Source organism: Palaemon carinicauda, chromosome 3, assembly GCF_036898095.1.
Source record: "Palaemon carinicauda isolate YSFRI2023 chromosome 3, ASM3689809v2, whole genome shotgun sequence".
Taxonomy (NCBI): domain Eukaryota; kingdom Metazoa; phylum Arthropoda; class Malacostraca; order Decapoda; family Palaemonidae; genus Palaemon; species Palaemon carinicauda.
This window is the reverse complement of record NC_090727.1, coordinates 49,287,420-49,306,408: the sequence shown is the minus strand read 5'-3', so window position 1 is coordinate 49,306,408 and position 18,989 is coordinate 49,287,420. Positions and strand designations below refer to the sequence as shown.

The 18,989-nt window shown below is 35.5% G+C and overlaps 1 protein-coding gene and 1 long non-coding RNA gene across 2 annotated transcripts in view; one reads left to right on the top strand and one right to left on the bottom strand.

Annotated features, from left to right (window-relative positions):
* The window catches only part of LOC137638285 (uncharacterized), a 302,371-nt gene that overhangs the window by 134,239 nt on the left and 149,143 nt on the right, over positions 1–18,989 (bottom strand). The gene's annotated exons all lie outside the window — the stretch shown is intronic.
* LOC137637403 (uncharacterized) lies at positions 2,536–14,954 on the top strand. Its single transcript, XR_011043619.1, has 4 exons — positions 2,536–2,607; positions 9,800–9,904; positions 10,898–11,000; positions 13,239–14,954. It is a non-coding gene; the product is annotated as an uncharacterized lncRNA (long non-coding RNA).

Below are 18,989 nucleotides of genomic sequence, written 5' to 3'. Positions count from 1 at the left end.
GCATAAACATTCGGACCATGAGACCCTCATGGATGGTATCGACATATCTTCGAAAACTAGTGTCGATTGGAGAAGTTTCTGTTCCGAGGTTACCGAATAGGCCTACTTCGACGTTTTTTTCATAAAAGTAAGTCATTCCTCAATAGCCATTATACGTGTTTTGTGACTGGGGTACTTCTAGGCAAGGTTAGGTGGGTTTGTTAGGTTCTGTGGTCTTTCTGTACTATTTATATATTGTGTAACAGTTATATGGAAAAATTATTTAATATTCGAATGGAAACATTTATCATTTCTGCCACTGGTAATGACATCGTGTCGTTGGTAGTTCTGTGTTCCATTCGTCACTGTTGGTAGTACTGTGAATCAAAGTAAGTCATTCCCTAATGGGTTTCATTGTATATTATTCCATGGTCATGTAACCTAGGAAAAAAACTACTGTTTCTTATAGAAAAAATTACGCTCTCTTCGAAAATGACACTCGTTCCCGTCGCAAATTAATAGTTTCAGAAATAAATATACATCTATATCCTCCAATAATGGGGGACCCCCAGTGGGAACTCGGGGTTTTGGGTGGGGAAAACATACTGGGGAATCGTTATATAAACGTAATACAAGCCCTTTTTTCTCTATACATTACCTTCTTGAAATTATAATAACTGGAGGAAAATACAAAACAGTATATCTGAATAAACTTTGGAGGCGCCGTTGCAAAGATTGTGTCATGAAAAAATACAGTAACCAGTGCTGCCAACGTCCAATGTAGATCAAATGTTATTTTGGGACCTGTCATACTACTAGGCTAATTTAGGTGGGTTTGTTAGGTTCTGTGCCCTTTTTGTACATTTTATATATAGAGTAAAACTTATATGGAGAAATTATTTAATATATGGAAATATCTATCATTACTGTCTTTAGTAATGTCAACTTGCCGTTGGTAACTCTTTGTACCATACGTCAACGTTGGTAACACTGTGTATTATAGGTAACGTTGCTAATGTTATCGTTCGTTCGTAAGAGAAGTGACACCGTGCATCTTAAAGTTATCCGAATTGGTTGATCTGTTTGTTTCCGATTGAAATGAACATCAAATTCGCTTAATTCACGTTATTTACTATAGGAAAACAATTATATATCGTTTCCCCAGTATGTTTTCGCCACCCAAAACCCCGAGTTCCCACTGGGGGTCCCCCCATTATCGTAGGATATAGATGTATATATATTTCTGAAACTATTCATTTGCGACAGAAACGAATGTCATTTTTGTAGAGATCGTAATTTTTCCTGTAAGAAACAGTAGTTTTTTTCCTACGTTACATTACCATGGAATAATATACAAAATTACCCCCAAGGGCTTAATATATGAGTTTTGTGACCGGGGTACTTCTAGGCAAGGTTGGGTGGGTTTGTTAGGTTGTGTGGCCTTTTGGTACTTTTTATTTATTGTTTAATAGTTCTATGGAAAAATTATTCAGTTTACATATGGAAATATTTAGCATTTCTATCTCTAGAAATGACATCGTGTCGTTGGTAACACTGTGTACCATTCGTCAACGTTGGTAGTTCTATCAACCATTGGTAACGTTGCTAATGTTATCGTCCTCAGTACATCTGTTGTTTAAATATTTTAACTCAATATACTGTATATGTCAACAGTGTTAATATTTATATGGTACATTTGTATTGTATTACATGGTGTGATTTCGTACAGGAAATATATGATTTCCTTTAGTAAATAACGTGATTTAACAGGTTTTCACATTCATTTCATTCGTAATAACATCAACCAATTCGTCAACTTAAAAGTTAACCGAATTGGTTAATCTGTTTGTTTCCGGTTAAATCACGTTATTTGCTATAGGAAATCATATATTTCTTGTGCGAAATCACACCATGTAATACAATACAAAATTACCGAATATCTAAATATATCTTAAGCAAATTACTATAATTTTAGCTGATGAAAAGGCTATAGAATGCAGACAATGATGGAGGTCACTGATTGGTTGAAACACTTCCTTAACTAGGGGGACAACTTTTGGGAATTTGTCCCCAAATTTGGGAATTTTTAAAAGGTTATTGGGGGCATTGAGAGTGGGAGTTCCCGTACGTCTGGTAAATGTAAAACATTATCTAAATACTCATGAATAATTATCCAGTCTTCAATGAGACATAATGAAAGTGAATGACTTAATTGTGTTTTATTGTTTTCCTATGGTATACCATTCATTGCAATTAGAACTTTATTGATATATCTTTCAGAGCACAAACTGAAATCAGAGCATAAATTAATCACTAATAAAACAAAATATACTGTATGTTGCTTCACAATTGGAACAATTAGAAATAAAAACAGAATAGATTATAATTGCAGAAGATATAGGAGTACATAGTACAGTATCTAGTAGGCTGTAAATTTAATTGTGTTGAAAAATGCCTGGAGAAATTACTTCTGGTCAGGGGAACTTTTAGGGACCGTCTAGGGATGTCCCTGACAGTGTAGCCTAGAAGAAGATTCATTTCTCAGACAAAGAGAGAGGAAGAAGGAACCAAGTCTCGTGACTCTCGTCTTTTAACTTGTGATCCTGCAAACAGTGAAGGATTCATTAGGTAAGGAGGGACACATTTTACAAGGTTTCATTGATTTTATTATGTTCTCGCAGTATCTTTAATTACTCAAGATACTGGAGATTCGAATATCTTAAAGGTGCTGTAGGTTTCCTTGTGTTAAACCATCGAATTTCTTTAAGGGTCTTTCATTGGTGAAGAAACTTTATAAAAAGCATTTCTCAAAAAATTTTATTTTTAGCGTGTGTTGGTAATTCCATTAATCAGTGAGTGGTTATTAAATGAGATTGTTTCTAGATGTGGCTTTAACTTAACAATTAATAAGATAGTGTATAACTGTAGTCGCTGTGTTGTTTTAGTTCCAGTTGAGCATTCTGTAATCACCTATAATTGAAGTTGTTACTATAAGAATTAAGATAATACTAATGCCTGTAGCCGTAGGCCTAGATTTTAGCATCCAAATCAAATGTCGATCATTTTTATGGAATTTTTGTTCCCGTGGTTAAATAGAGGGTCGTATCATTTTAATATTTGCGCAATGTTTTATCAAAAACCGACAGAACTTTTTAATCACATACTTTGATTTAATCTGATAAGAAATTTGATAAGAGATTATTTTTCACATTTTAAAAGGTGTGAATATGATGGTGTAAACTATAGTGAAAACTGTGATTTGTGGAATTATTTGCATTGCAAAAGTGTAATTAAGAAACGAGGGTTTCAGGCGATGTGTGATGGAAAGCTGTTCGTTAGTTGACCAAAAATATAATTCATTGAGCAACTCCACATTCTCACAGAATCATTATTTTATTGATACACAAAATTAATTCTTTGTTATAAATATACATATATCATTCTTTTGAATACAAATGCATACAATCCTTGACACAAATATTTACAATCATTTTGCTTTTAAGAAACAACCATTGTCTCACTTTACGTTAGTTTGATAACTCAAAGTATCGACCACACCCACCAATTAAGCTCGCGCGCTCTCTCTCTCTCTCTCTCTCTCTCTCTCTCTCTCTCTCTCTCTCTCTCTCTCTCTCTCTCTCTCTCTCAGCTGCTTTGTAATAATATAAGCATGCCCCAATTTACTGTTTTATTTCGGTTATTTAACAAATATTTTGTTAGTAAACTTTGAAGTTTCATGAGTGGGTCTCCCACATAAGTATTGCTTACGTCAGAACTGTTTAATTTCAGTGTCCCTGCAACATTGTTAATAATAACTTAAAATGTATTCTCAGTTGAGAGTGAGAATAACATTGATATCCTATGTCAGTCACTGGGAGTTCCATTGTCGGTAGAATTACAAGAACATTACAAGCTATCTTTGCGTAGAGGTAAATTTGAAGACATCCTTCTCTCTCTCTCTCTCTCTCTCTCTCTCTCTCTCTCTCTCTCTCTCTCTCTCTCTCTCTCTCTCTCTCTCTCTCTCTCATATTTCTCGAAAATCATATTTCCTTATTTTAGGGAGTTTTATTTGTTGCCATTCTCTCTCTCTCTCTCTCTCTCTCTCTCTCTCTCTCTCTCTCTCTCTCTCTCTCTCTCTCTCTCTCTCTCTCTCATATTTCTCGAAAATTATATTTCCTTATTTTAGGGAGTTTTATTTGTTGCCATTATCTCTCTCTCTCTCTCTCTCTCTCTCTCTCTCTCTCTCTCTCTCTCTCTCTCTCTCTCTCTCTAAATACAGGAAAGCCGTGAGCATCAAATCCATTAAGATATTAAATATTCGTATGTGTATCCCAAGATATGTTATTTGTAAGTTTAGATTAAGTCATCTCAGCACATGCACTTACACAGAAGTAAGTGGTTGGTAGAATAATGGATTAATTTTGATCTTTAAGGGACTCTATACCACCAATGCATTGAAATTCAGTTTAAATTAGGGTAGGAAATTACCGTGATAAAAGCTCAAGTAGGAACACGGCTTTTTATTTAGATCTTTAGAAAAATATTCTTGGGAAACCCTTTATAAAAACGATTTTTGTATTCAAATCTCGTTTTTTTTTCTCATATTCCATTAATGTCTGTATAATGACCTAATTATCTCATTAGTATTGACTAAACTCTTACCATAAGTGTGTGTGTGTAGGGGGGAGGTTTGTCCTGGCCTGTTTTTTCGACCAACCAGACAGAACTGGTTTTCTGCATATTTGTTCTTCGTCTAAAAGGGTGGACCTACTCGTTGTCAGTGAACTTTCAAAGAAGTCCGTTTATAATCTGAAAATGGGAAGCCTTATTCAGTCATTAATACCAACAGTCTTCATTTAGTACTTTGACAAACGGTTGTATTTATTTTGCATGAATTAATTTTGTTACTAAGTGATGATTACCTTCAGGGGGAAATTACTGGCGACATTTTGATGAAAAAAAAGACCTTAAGTGTTTCTCATACATTTGGTTCCATTAAGGAACTTTACTTAAAGGGCTGGTTTTTTTTTATGGCCCTGTCACACTCAGAGGATACCTACGCCCTACAGAGATTAAAAGGTCAGTTTATCGTGTACAATCTAAGGTATTTTGCATATCACACAGTTCGTGTTTATTGCCAAATGCTTTCGTTGCTAGTCTGTTTTTCGACCAGTCAGGCAAAAGTGGTTTTCAACGCAGGCCTATTTGCTCTTCGTTAAGAAGACGGGACTACTCATTGTCAGCTATTTTTTTAGATCAGTTTGTATTCTGAAAAAAGGAAGTCTTATTTATTTCAACAGGTAATAAGTTATTTTTGTTTTGAATGCATTAAGTTTTGAATTAATAAACGATGAATAGTTTCATGTAGAAATTTCCGAAGGCAATATCATTTTGATGAAATAAAGCTGGTTATTAGTGATGCACAAGATTGCATAAAGCATCAATACTGTCTTTGATACTTCGTGGACGAAGCAACTTGAATCGAAGGCTTGACTATAAACTCTCTATTGATTTTTGCCTTTTCATAGCTTAAGGGCAAATTGTCCTCAAATACATCAGTGTAATAAAATTAGCTGTATCCTCGGTCAGGTGAGTTAAATTGTCTTAACGCTGTGTGCAGGTTACATAACATAAGGTTTTGATGAGAACCAGAGTTCTATGAGCCTGGTGTGGACCATATTATCAATTATTAGCATCTTTGTGACCTTATGTTAATCATGTTTTGTCTAATAGGGCTCTAATAAACGTGACTTCTAGCGCTTTTATGTTGACTGTTTTGCAGTTGCTTTGCTTGTGAACGTGACCCTTCAGTGTAAAGCAGTGATAGGCTTGGAATCGCTCTCTCTCTCTCTCTCTCTCTCTCTCTCTCTCTCTCTCTCTCTCTCTCTCTCTCTCTCGGAAAATAGCAAATACTTGGATTAGGCTTCCAGCGGATGTAGTAAACAGTAACACTTAGGTAAACAAGTTCAAGAATAAGTTAGACAAGATCATAAAAACTTTCTAAATGCTTAAACTAAATCGCCCTACCAAAGAGCAAATGGAATCTCCAGGGATCTACTAAAAAGTCTTTTGAGACATCAGAAATCCTTGTAACTCCTTGAAACTCTCGCTCGTGCATTCTGTTACCTTTCAACACACTGAAGTGACCTCATCATGACTACTTATCTCAAAATTACCCTTTTCTAAGAATTTGCTATGGTGACCCCCTTTAGGTATTCTACTAATAACCCTAACAGTCATGTGGATTTAAATCAATTTTGCAGTCGATATCCTTCAGTCCAACTGGTGGTTTATTTCCCCGATTAAAAATGGTCCAAAATATCCCATTTAGTTTTCTATACAGTGTTCGGCTATACTGGTTCATTAATTAGGTAGTTAAGATCCAATTTGTCTAAAGCTCTTGATCCTAAGAGAGAGAGAGAGAGAGAGAGAGAGAGAGAGAGAGAGAGAGAGAGAGAGAGAGAGAGAGGGGCGGTTAACGTTTACTTGCATGAAGGAATTATTGTGAAGCTTTGTTGCCTCTCTCAGAGAGAGAGGCAACAAGGCTTCACAAAAATAGAGAGGCAACAAAGCTTCACAATAATTCCTTCATGCAAGTAAACGTTAACCGGCCCTCCTCTCTCTCTCTCTCTCTCTCTCTCTCTCTCTCTCTCTCTCTCTCTCTCTCTCTCTCTCTCTCTCAAAGAAAATATTTGCTAAATCACCGGAAGCTTATTGAGTCTGTAAACCTATTTGAATAAACTATTTTTTTTCCTAAAACACCATCGCCGATCAAATTCATTTGAATGAAATAATTATATTGGTTAATTTTTCATAATGCAGTCGACAAACAACTATAATCACCTCATTAGTTATGGCAAAACGCTTATTTATAAGTACTATAAGTTTTTCGTCTGTGTTTTCGGTCTGCCAAGCAAATGTCGTTACTTGCAGTTTTGCTCAAGGTCGGAAGTCGGAGAAACACGTCTTCGGTGTTACCTAAATGTAAAGATAATTGTTAACTTACTTTTTTGTTTTGTTTTGAATGTCCAAAAGGACGATAAATACTTTCATGTGTAAATTACTTTCGTCATTGATTTGTGAAGCAAAACTGGTTATAAGTAATAAATGAGTTTCTTCAGTACACAAAATCTTGGTTGATGATGATCTGCGAACTACGAATTTGTGTCCATGTTTCAGACCAGGACCCAGTTCTTCTAAGTGCGTCCTTCCTGATTTAAACGATTTGTTCTTCTGGTTTGGCACTTGTATGTTAATTTTCACCATTCAGTGGAGACTTTTTTTTTTTTTTTAGTCACTTGAGAGTTAAACTGTGTACCATCTCATAGGGGGAATTGCGAGTGAAATATTGTCGAATTTATTCATGTAACTTATTGAGAAAAAAAGTTTAAGTTTTTATGTATGTATGTATGTACAGTATGCATGTATGTATGTATGCATGCAGTACCAACTCCTATCAAGTTTGAATGCATATTGCGTGCTTAGCTATTTGTTGATTATCATAAAAAGTTCCAACATATTTGCAACCATGTATGAGCCGCTGTAACCCCATAGGGGGGAGGGGTGCTGAGGGTGGCTTCTTTTGGGGGGAGGGGTACTGGGGAGTGGTCAGTATTTGTGAAGGGAAATATTTTTGGAAGAGATAAATTATGAATCAAATAATTTATACATTATATGAATTAACAGTCGTGAAAAAAAAAAAAATATTGTTACCCCAAATTTAGCTTGTGTTCTTAATATGCCCCACGTTTATTGAATTGTGCTACGACCTTTTTATTTATTTACTAAGTGTATTAGCTCCAAGCAAATATACATAGTTTGCTTAACCATATTGATACATTAGGTTACTTGCTTTATTTTAAGGGCTGTTTTCATGGTCCTATCACACAGAGGAACAAGATCTGTTTGTCATATACATTATTAGGTATTTATCGTATCATACATCGTATTCCGTGTTTATTGTCATATCCACATATTATTGAAACTCTGGAAACGAATACGTCTTCAGTTTCTTTTTGAAAGTCTTAATAATATCTTCAGTCTTTCGAATGTATAGTGGGAGCTTATTGTATAGTCATGGGACCGCTTATTTGAGAGCTGTAGAATCTACAGTAAAAGTTTAAAGGTTTAAATGCCGATTATGAATGGCAGAGGCTAGGGACAGTGGCATTGCCCTATTGAGCAGGACAATTCCCTAGAGGCTAACCATGTGTACATATGATCAGCGCCCAAGTCCCCTCTCCACCTAAGCTAGGACCAAGGAGGGCCAGGCAATGGGTGTTGATGACTCACCAGATAGACCTATAGGCTCCCCCAAACCCCTTATCCTTAGCTCACAAAGATGGTGAGGCTGCAGCGACCAAACGAAATTGACATGTATCTTGGTTCCATTAACTCGAAACTATCTGTAATTATTCTCGAGTCAGCACAATTTGTTGGCTGCACAATATGTGGCAATTCTCTCAGATATTTTGGACGTCCGGTTCTGATAACTTAATGAATCATTGCACAGACTCTATTCCAGCTTTAATAGGCAGTCAATGTTATTCAATAAGTATAAGAGTGATCTTTTCTCGAGGTGGGACACCTTTTTATCAATCATGCTGCTGTGTTAATGATGTTTTGTAATATCTTAAGTTGTCATTTGAGATCGTAACAGAGCGAGTTTCAATAGTCAATTCCTGAATTAACATAGGCCTTATCATAGTCTGCTTGCCTTGCTTCTGGAGTGAGGTCATTATGACGTCATTATGACGTCATTATAACATAACACAGAAAATGGTAAGTGGAGTTGTCCAGTGTAGTTCAATACCAGGGAAGCCGGACAATCGTTTAGCGGTTGTCCTAAGTTATTTCGGTTTGGTTTTGGAAAGAGACAGATTCGACCGGCGTTGTCCTTATTAGCCGAACTTACAACTAAAGGTAAAGTTTATTTGATTTTTGGATCACTTGAAGGTCCCTCACCCTAAATTTTCTCACCTGAAGATCCACAACCCTGAGAGAGAGGATCTTTAGGTGATAGTTTAAAGATTAATAAAAACAATCATAAAATCAAAGTAATCTATTGAAACGTACGATAATACCCAAAATGTGGATATGGATATTGTGCAATGATATGTTCACATAACTTCTCAAAATGTCACATGAATTACTGCGGGGATGAGTTTAACAATTCTTGCAGCTACGCATTGGCTTTATATAGCATGATATATCGATTTCTTTAGTAATCCCAGGACCACCTAACGTTACTAGATTTGCTTAGAAGTATGAAACACACACTTTCCACCAAAAAGCTGTAGCAGTCAATCGTAGTTTTTTTCCCAGATAGGCTTACTTGACGTCTTGTTTTTGTTCCTCCAATTCGTTCACTCCAGGGATACATGTTATGAAGTATGAACCCACTTCTGCAGTCACAGTCTATAACTATAACTATTATACTGTGGTATAACAATCTTTATTTGTGAAATTTTACTTAAACTTTAACTAGTAAAGTAAGGCAAAGCCCCTTCAGACGGTATGTTCCTGTGTACTGGTACCCCCTCATTTGTTGCCAGTAGTTTGTGTGATGTTTTTTGACTATTTGATTAATGCAACCAATGAATTGTGACTTGTTCAACAAATAAACCTCTTGTATTTGTTCGGGCTATCATGGATATCTTGTAACTAATTTTTTTTTATGCATTTTAGTAAACTCAGCTGTTGACATTGGATAGTCAACTAGTAATAAGTGTCTTGAGTTTGGAAAGAGTCTTTAACTAATTTGGGGAAAATTTGGTTTAAGTGAAAATGTTGCTAAAATATCCTTTTCAATTCTTTCCAGATTTGTACTCCAGTTTACTTGTGACACTGAGGACTGAAAGAGGACACAAAGGCTGTGATGCAACAAGAAATTGCAAGATCTTGAATCCTCTGTCTTCTGTTTGAAGTTAAGTATGACGCCATCAAATATGAACTGATTATGTAAACTTCGCTTGAATAGTGAAATTGTTTTTAGGTTCTATGCTTTTTAGAATACAGGTCAGATTTGGGGCATTTAGTGCTGGTATGAAGTTCCTCAATCACGTACAGAACAATATTAGATTATGTTGCGTAAATAGCAGATATCTAAGATCTTTGTGTTATTTAGAAATTTGTTTTTCTTTCGGTGAGAGTTTTTGTTCTTAGTTTGAAACTGGAGTGATAAGGCCTCATAGGATTCACTTAAGCTGTGTTGGTCAAACTATCATGAATTTGTTTTAATTCATGTCTTTTGATTAATTCCCGTAGTTACCAAGATTTGATTAAATCAATGCATTTTTTTGTAGATTGATTTAAAGTTTTCAGGCATCCTGACATCTAAGGTCATGAGAAAGATTTAAATGCAATTATAGATTAATTCGATATTTCCATTTAGACATTGATTAATAGTCACCTACTTTTTTTGGACAACAAAACTCAACTTTACTTTTTTTTTGGCAAAATAATTTTAGGAGAAATTAGTTGAGTGCAATGAGTCTTTTTATAGTTTATATATGACATATTTGTTTTTGAAGTTGTTAATACTTTATATATGACATATCTGTTTTGGCGTTGTTAATAGTTTATATATGACATATCTGTTTTGACGTCGTTAATAGTTTATATAAGACATATCTGTTTTGACGTTGTTAATAGTTTATATAAGACATATCTGTTTTGACGTTGTTAATACTTTATATATGACATATCTGTTTTGACGTTGTTACTTTTTTTTTAGAATGATTTATTGTTAATTTGTTTCCATCACATATTTATTTCCTTATTTCCTTTCCTCACTGGGCTATTTTTCCCTATTGGAGCCCCTGGGCTTATAGCATCTTGCTTTTCCAACTAGGCTTGTAGCTTGGCTACTAAATCTGTTGAAATGTTCTTTTCAATTCTTTCTACATTTGTGTTCCAGTTTGCTTGGTATGGCATAATAGGCAATCATATGACGAGCAGCCAGACGCTGTTGTTCCCCAAGTTGAGAAATTGCCTCCTGTCTTCTGCATGAGCCGAGTTAAGTATGACATCTTCAGTTATCTGATACTGTAAACTCCGTTTGCTTTTTAGAAACAAGATTAGATTTTTTTGCCATTTAGTACTCGGGTGAAGTTGCACGAGGACAGAGATGGAATGTTAAAGGTTTAAAAGGTCGCTCATGAATGGCAGAGGCAAGGGACAGTGACATTGCCCTAGCAATCAGGACAATGCCCTAGAGACTGACCATATATCAGATGATCAGGCGCTCAAGCTTCCTCTCCACCCAAGCTAGGACCAGGAAGGGCCAGGCAAATGGCTGCTGATGACTCAGCAGATAGACCTATAGGCTCCCCCAAACCCCCCAACCTTAGCTCACAAGGATGGTAAGGATGCAGACACTAATGGCACTAATGAGTCTGAGCGGGACTCGAACCCCCGACTGGTAAACACCAGGCAGAGACGTTACCAATCAGGCCACAGTATCCTATAGACTGAGTAAATATCTGATATTGAAGATTTCGTATTTCTGGATATTGGTTTTCCTATTGTATGAGAATATTCTTTTTAGGAAATGGAGTCTTTAGATTAAAATTTAAGTGATAAGATTCACTCAAACTGTATACGAACAAACATTCATACATCGTTTTTTTCTGAATGATTTTTCTTTTTCGTGAATCTCTTTAGTTAGAAAGCTTAGATTAAATTTATGTTTCTTTTTATTATCATTAAAATAAATGGTTTTAAACTCAAATAGCCTAAGTTTAGAGTTTAGTTCTATACCTCTGTTTAGGTGTGAAATAAGTCAGCTACTTTTAGATAAACGTTTAGATAAAAGAAAATCAAATCAACCCTATAATTTTTTTTTTTTTTTTTTTTTTTTTTTTTTGCAAAAGTGTTCAGGTTAGTGTATGTGTGAAGCTGTAAATCAGTTAAATTGAATTCTTATTGTAAGTGAGCAGTGATATCAGTGCGCTGTGTGTGGTGCACTTTAGATGCTAATTCAACTTAGTTTAATTTTTTTAGCAAAGGATTTTCTACTCATATTTTTGAGAATTTACTGTTGAAAACTTGACATAGGAACTCTAGCACATTTTATTAGTTCTTAAGGTATCCTAGATTCCTTTTGGTCCTGTATTATTCTAATTTCTTCACCAAAATATCAAAATATATAGAATATCATAGTTTTTGTTGCTTAAGTCATCCTAATCATTTTGGAGCTTGGAATATCTTGCTTTTGGGTGCTTAAAATATCCTTCTTCTGGGGGCCTGAAATATCCTACTTTTGGGGCTTATAATATCCTACTTTTTGGGGACTTGAAATATCCTTCTTTTATGGGCTTTATTATCCAACTTTTGGGGCTTAAATATCTTAAATATCCTTCTTTTGGGGGCCTGAAATATCCTACTTTTAGGGGCTTAAACATCCAACTTTTGAGGCTTAAATTATCTTAAATATCTTACTTTTGGGGCCTAAAATATCCTACTTTTGGGGGCTTAAAATATCCTACTTTTGGGGGCTTAAAATATCCTACTTTTGGGGGCTTAAAATATCCTACTTTTGGGGGCTTGAAATATCCTACTTTTGGGGGCTTGAAATATCCTACTTTTGGGGGCTTAAAATATCCAACTTTTGGGGGCTTAAAATATCCTACTTTTGGGGCTTAAGATATCCTACTTTTGGGGGCTTAAAATATCCTACTTTTGGGGGCCTAAAATATCCTACTTTTGGGGGCCTAAAATATCCTACTTTTGGGGGCCTAAAATATCCTACTTTTGGGGCTTAAAATATTCTACTTTTGGGGGCTTAAAATATCCTACTTTTGGGGGCCTAAAATATCCTACTTTTGGGGGCCTAAAATATCCTACTTTTGGGGGCTTAAAATATCCTACTTTTGGGGCTGAAAATATCCTACTTTTGGGGCTTAAAATATTCTACTTTTGGGGCTTAAAATATTCTACTTTGGGGGGCTTAAAATATCCTACTTTTGGGGCTTAAAATATCCTACTTTTGGGGCTTAAAATATCCTACTTTTGGGCCTTAAAATATCCTACTTTTGGGCCTTAAAATATCCTACTTTTGGGGCTTAAAATATCCTACTTTTGGGGCTTAAAATATCCTACTTTTGGGGCTTAAAATATCCTAATTTGTTTTCGATTGAACTGATTTACTAAATACATAATATTGCTTAGAAATTACTAAAAAATCGTACTAAATTTGTTCTTTAAAAATCTTGATTAGTAATTTTCTGAGAGTTCCTATTAACACTTTTGTCTTTCAGGTTAATGTGGCCTTCTGCTTTGATGTTTATAACAATTTAACAAAAAGGATGATGCAAATCAAGGACAATCCTGGATCAGTCGACTCTCCTGGTAAAGTTCTTCAGTGGGAGAAGATGAAGAACACCTTTTTGGGCATTTGTAGGAATGCCCAAGTTTAATTAAGCTTTTTACAATGATGATTTAAGTATTAAATCTTGAACAATGTGCTCAGTTATATTGTTAGCTGAGTAATTTTCTTAAATTCTTTCTATTTTAGTAACATTAATTTAACTTTTATACATTGAATTCCCATTCAAAATTGCTTTAATGAATAGTTAATGACTTAAATTTAGTTATGAATCAATTTAGGCCTTTTTAAAAACCATGTCAATAGCTAAGTTTGCAATCTTGTGTAAGCTAACCTGAAGTTTTTAGAGCGAAATTTCAGGTAGGAGTCATTTCAGGTAGAGGGTGTATAACAGGAGTTCTACCAGGTAGAGGCTGGGATATTTCAAGTAGGAGTTATTTCAGGTAGAGCGGGGGCTATTTCAAGTAGGAGTTATTTCAGGTAGAGCGGGGGCTATTTCAAGTAGGAGTCATTTGAGGTATGTGTTTTTTCCGGTAGAGGGCAGACTATTTATGTAGAGACTGGGATATTTCAAGGATTTATTATTTCAGGTAGTACTTTCACGTAGAGGCTAGAATAGTCAGGTAGGAGTTCTTTCAGGTAGAGAGAGGGCTTTTTCAGATAGAGGGTGGGCTGTTTCAGATAGAAGGTGGGCTGTTTCAGGTAGAGGCTAGGCCGTTTCAGGTAGAGGCTAGGCTGTTTCAGGTAGAGGCTGGGCTGTTTCAGGTAGAGGCTGGGCTGTTTCATTTAGAGGCTGGGCTGTTTCAGGTAGAGGCTGGGCTGTTTCAGATAGAGGCTGGGCTGTTTCAGGTAGAGGCTGGGCTGCTTCATTTGGAGACTGGGCTATTTCAGTTAAATTTTTAGTCTAGCGATATCGAGATCTTTTTTATTTAATCTAAGAGGGTTGGACATTCAAATCATGAGATCCTAGAAGAAAAATTTTCCTAAGGTTTTATATTTGTCAATTTTGACTTTCATGAATTAAGTATTTCTAGTAAGATTAGGAAAACCTTTGAGTATCGAAACAGTTTTTAGTTTGTAATCTAGATTCTTTTTAAAGTTCAGGATATGGGAACATATTCGTAAATTAGTTGGGAAAATTTCAAACTGTAGTGCTACTGTATTAGGAATGAATAGCTTATATAAAATCACTAAATTATCTGGTGCCTAAACTTCCAGTTGATGGAAATAAGGTTTTTGTTTTCAAGTAGATATAATTTATATTTTTGGGGGGCATTTAAATTGAGCTGCTTTAAATGCGTATTTCAAGGTGTGTTCGTGTTTAGCCTTTCAAGTTTCCTTCTTGTCCTATGTTTAAGATTCCTTAACACAAAACCATTCCAAGTTTCAATAGTATATCTGGATAGTTGATCCCCCATGCTGTATTTCAAATTCTATAATGGGTAATAACTAGCAAATGTATTTGAAGCAATCTAAAGTTTAAATACACTATTGGTCCTATTTTCAAAAATCTAGAGTAAATATTTTAATGTCCGTAATTTGTATAAAAACTTATCCATCTTTTATTCTTAAATTTGTAGGATTCAGTATTTGATTAAATGTCCATCCTCCCCATGTTAAATCTCTCTCTCTCTCTCTCTCTCTCTCTCTCTCTCTCTCTCTCTCTCTCAATATATATATATATATATATATATATATATATATATATATATATATATATATATATATATATATATAAGTTAGTAACGAGAGTAGTTTATAGAAGATTCTAGGAGTATACTTTGAAATAAAAAGTTATATAATATAGGTAAAGGAAAGGTTATTGTACATGTTTTTCACCATTTAATTAGATATTGTTAGAGAAGCTTAAATTTAAGTTTAGGAAAGATAGTTCTGAAACTTTGTGTTTTTGGGAAGGTCGAAAGGCTGATTTGTTGATTGGTATAGATTTAAATACTAAGAATTGGAATAGGACTTGAAAATTGCTGGATAATACAGAATAGTAAATAGTTTTAGGTGATCAGTGGCAGACGAGATGATTGGGAGAAATTTGGTGTGAAATGGCTTGGAGAGCTTTGGTGTGAAATGGTTAAGAGGGCTTTAGTGTGAAATGACTAGGAGAGCTTTAGTGTGAAATGTCTAGGAGAGCTTTGGTGTGAAATGGCTTGGAGAGCTTTGGTGTGAAATGGCTAAGAGGGATTTAGTGTGAAATGTCTAGGAGAGCTTTAGTGTGAAATGTCTAGGAGAGCTTTGGTGTGAAATGGCTAAGAGGGATTTAGTGTGAAATGTCTAGGAGAGCTTTAGTGTGAAATGTCTAGGAGAGCTTTGGTGTGAAATGGCTTGGAGAGCTTTGGTGTGAAATGGCTAAGAGGGCTCTAGTGTGAAATGTCTAGGAGAGCTTTGGTGTGAAATGGCTTGGAGAGCTTTGGTGTGAAATGGCTTGGAGAGCTCTGGTGTGAAATGGCTAAGAGGGCTCTAGTGTGAAATGTCTAGGAGAGCTTTAGTGTGAAATGTCTAGGAGAGCTTTGGTGTGAAATGGCTTGGAGAGCTTTGGTGTGAAATGGCTAAGAGGGATTTAGTGTGAAATGTCTAGGAGAGCTTTAGTGTGAAATGTCTAGGAGAGCTTTGGTGTGAAATGGCTTGGAGAGCTTTGGTGTGAAATGGCTAAGAGGGCTCTAGTGTGAAATGTCTAGGAGAGCTTTACTGTGAAATGTCTAGGAGAGCTTTGGTGTGAAATGGCTTGGAGAGCTTTGGTGTGAAATGGCTAAGAGGGATTTAGTGTGAAATGTCTAGGAGAGCTTTAGTGTGAAATGTCTAGGAGAGCTTTGGTGTGAAATGGCTTGGAGAGCTTTGGTGTGAAATGGCTAAGAGGGCTCTAGTGTGAAATGTCTAGGAGAGCTTTACTGTGAAATGTCTAGGAGAGCTTTGGTGTGAAATGGCTTGGAGAGCTTTGGTGTGAAATGGCTAAGAGGGCTTTAGTGTGAAATGTCTAGGAGAGCTTTGGTGTGAAATGGCTAAGAAGGCTTTAGTGTGAAATGTCTAGGAGAGCTTTAGTGTGAAATGTCTAGGAGAGCTTTGATGGGAAATGGCTAAGAAGGCTTTAGTGTGAAATGTCTAGGAGAGCTTTAGTGTGAAATGTCTAGGAGAGCTTTGGTGTGAAATGTCTAGGAGAGCTTTGGTGTGAAACGGCTTGGAGAGCTTTGGTGTGAAATGGCTAGGAGGGCTTTAGTGTGAAATGTCTAGGAGAGCTTTGGTGTGAAATGGCTAGGAGAGCTTTGATGGGAAATGGCTAGGAAGGATTTAGTGTGAAATGGCTAAGAGGTCTTTAGTTTAAATGGATAGGAGGGCTTTAGTGTGAAAAAGCTAGGAATGCTTATGGTGTGAAATGGCTAGGAAGACTTTTCTGTAAAATGGCTTGTAGGGCTAGGAGTGGGAGGGCTAGTATTTATGTGAAATTGTAGGGCTTTGGCTAATATTAGTGATATTCCTCATCTTGTCTTAAGCTACATGAACATACCTTGAAATTAACTTTGAATTTTTTAAATGACACAGGGGAGCATTTTGGAAAATCTTGCAAACGGGGTTTGAATCGGATTGTTCCTTGTAATACATAGCTAAAGTTTCAGAACTCCCATTCCCCCTCCTTGATCCTTCCCCCTCCTTGATCCTTCCCCCTCCTTGATCCTTCCCCCTCCTTGATCCTTCCCCCTCCTTGATCCTTCCCCCTCCTTGATCCTTCCCCCCTCCCAATTTGGAAAGATTTAAAAAAAAATAAATAAAGGGAACGTTCATATGACTGAGCCTCCCTCCCCATCTGGCCCCCTCCCTCTTCTGGTATCAGTACTTGCCATATTCCTCACCACTGAAAGGCCAGAGGGCCCATGAAGTATATATCTTGCTTTTGACTGGAACCACTGTTCATTTAGGCTGTTTATGAGTTTCCCATGTACGGGACTCGTTCATTCTTTTGCTGGTTTAATGGGAGAAGTTGACTGTTAACTTGGTTATGTTGTATTGTCAAAATGCTAGACTGTGTGTTATGGTGAACATGTTCAGTCCAATTTGATTTCCCTGAAATCTTGTCAGGGTAGATTCTGTCTTGTCAATTCTAGTCATGATTAATAATTCAGTCTTGTTAAAAGATCTTTAAAGCCTCAAATGATTTTAAAGTTTTGATGTTTCATGCGTTTAAACATTTTTGAAATTTAGTTTAAAACTTTTTAAAAATCTTTAATCTTGAATTGTAGGAGATTGTAATGTCAAATTGAATAGGTTTCTGTTATGTATACACTTTCATTCCAGTTTCAAACTATATCAAATTTGTCATGTATTGTGTAAATTGAGTCAAGAGAGTGACTTAAAATGCCCAAGAATGTTTGAGTTTTCAATGTTAATGTGAAATTAGTAACTGTAATGTTTCAATTTTATCTGTCAATGGAAATCAAAAGGCTGGAAATAATCAATTTAGTTATAAACTTAAAAAAGTGTTGACATTGTCAGTCTTACAATCTAGTGTTTTCCATTACACTGAGAGATCCCCGAGCTCTCTGAAAAGGGGTCCAGCTGGGGTCATAAATGTCCCAAGATATCTGATTCCTACTGTTTCTGTTCACGACATACAGGAGGGATAAAGAACTGCTGTGAGTCATTTTAGAAGAAGTGTGTAATACATTCTTGAATATACTGTTGTTGGTATAGTTTTAGTTGTTAGTGTTTAGGAGTTAGTGCCAATGTTGATTGGGGAAATTTAGGGATTATTTGTCTTGTGTAATTCAGGATCAGGTAACCTAGCTTAGGGAGCATTTATATAGGTCGTAATTAGGGGTTAAATTGTATTAGTTAAATATAATTCAGTTTAATCTGCTCTCTGATATTTTTAAAATTTCTCCATGATTAGGCAAAGGATCCAAACTGAAGTTTGACTTTTAGAGGTTAGATTTTATAGACGTACTATTATACTGATGTACAGGAATGTATCTTGTGTAGTAATTTACAAAATTTAACTACTCTGAAGTTATATTCTTCTTTTTGTGCAAGGAAACTTTGTCATTTAGAAAAATTTAGACATAATCTGATAAGCCCCTGAAGCTTGTACAAAACATCAAGTCAGAACATTGGTGTTATATTGTAATAAACTATATAACTCGCCAATTTCTTTCCATTTTAATGACTCTTAAGATTTGAATGCACAGTGTAAGTTGCTCACATGTAAAAGGATCATAATTTCTACGCTAATATCTCTAGACAACTAAATCCCAAAAACTGTTAGATTAAACGAAAGCTTGATAAAGTACGATCTACTTATGCTGAAGTCTCTTACGTTTAAATGCTAATATAATTAATATTAACGTCATAAACTGCTGATTAAACTGTTTAAATCTTTAGTTAACTTACGTCTATGGTGAGTAAATGTTTAGTAACTTATGGTAATCTAGAATTAGAAGTTAGTGCATTCATTTTCAAAGTACTTTATCACAATATATAAGTACTATAAGAAAAATCCTGCAAAATAAGTTTTTAAGAGATTTTAATGTCTTGATATTTCATGTACCCAGCGTTTCAATTACATACAATTTAGCCACTAAATCTGTATTCGAAACTTGCAACTTTTCGAGTTATGTTGAGCGTTTCATTATTTTCATATCGATGCGAAGTACAGAAAATCTTTACTGATTTGGTTGGA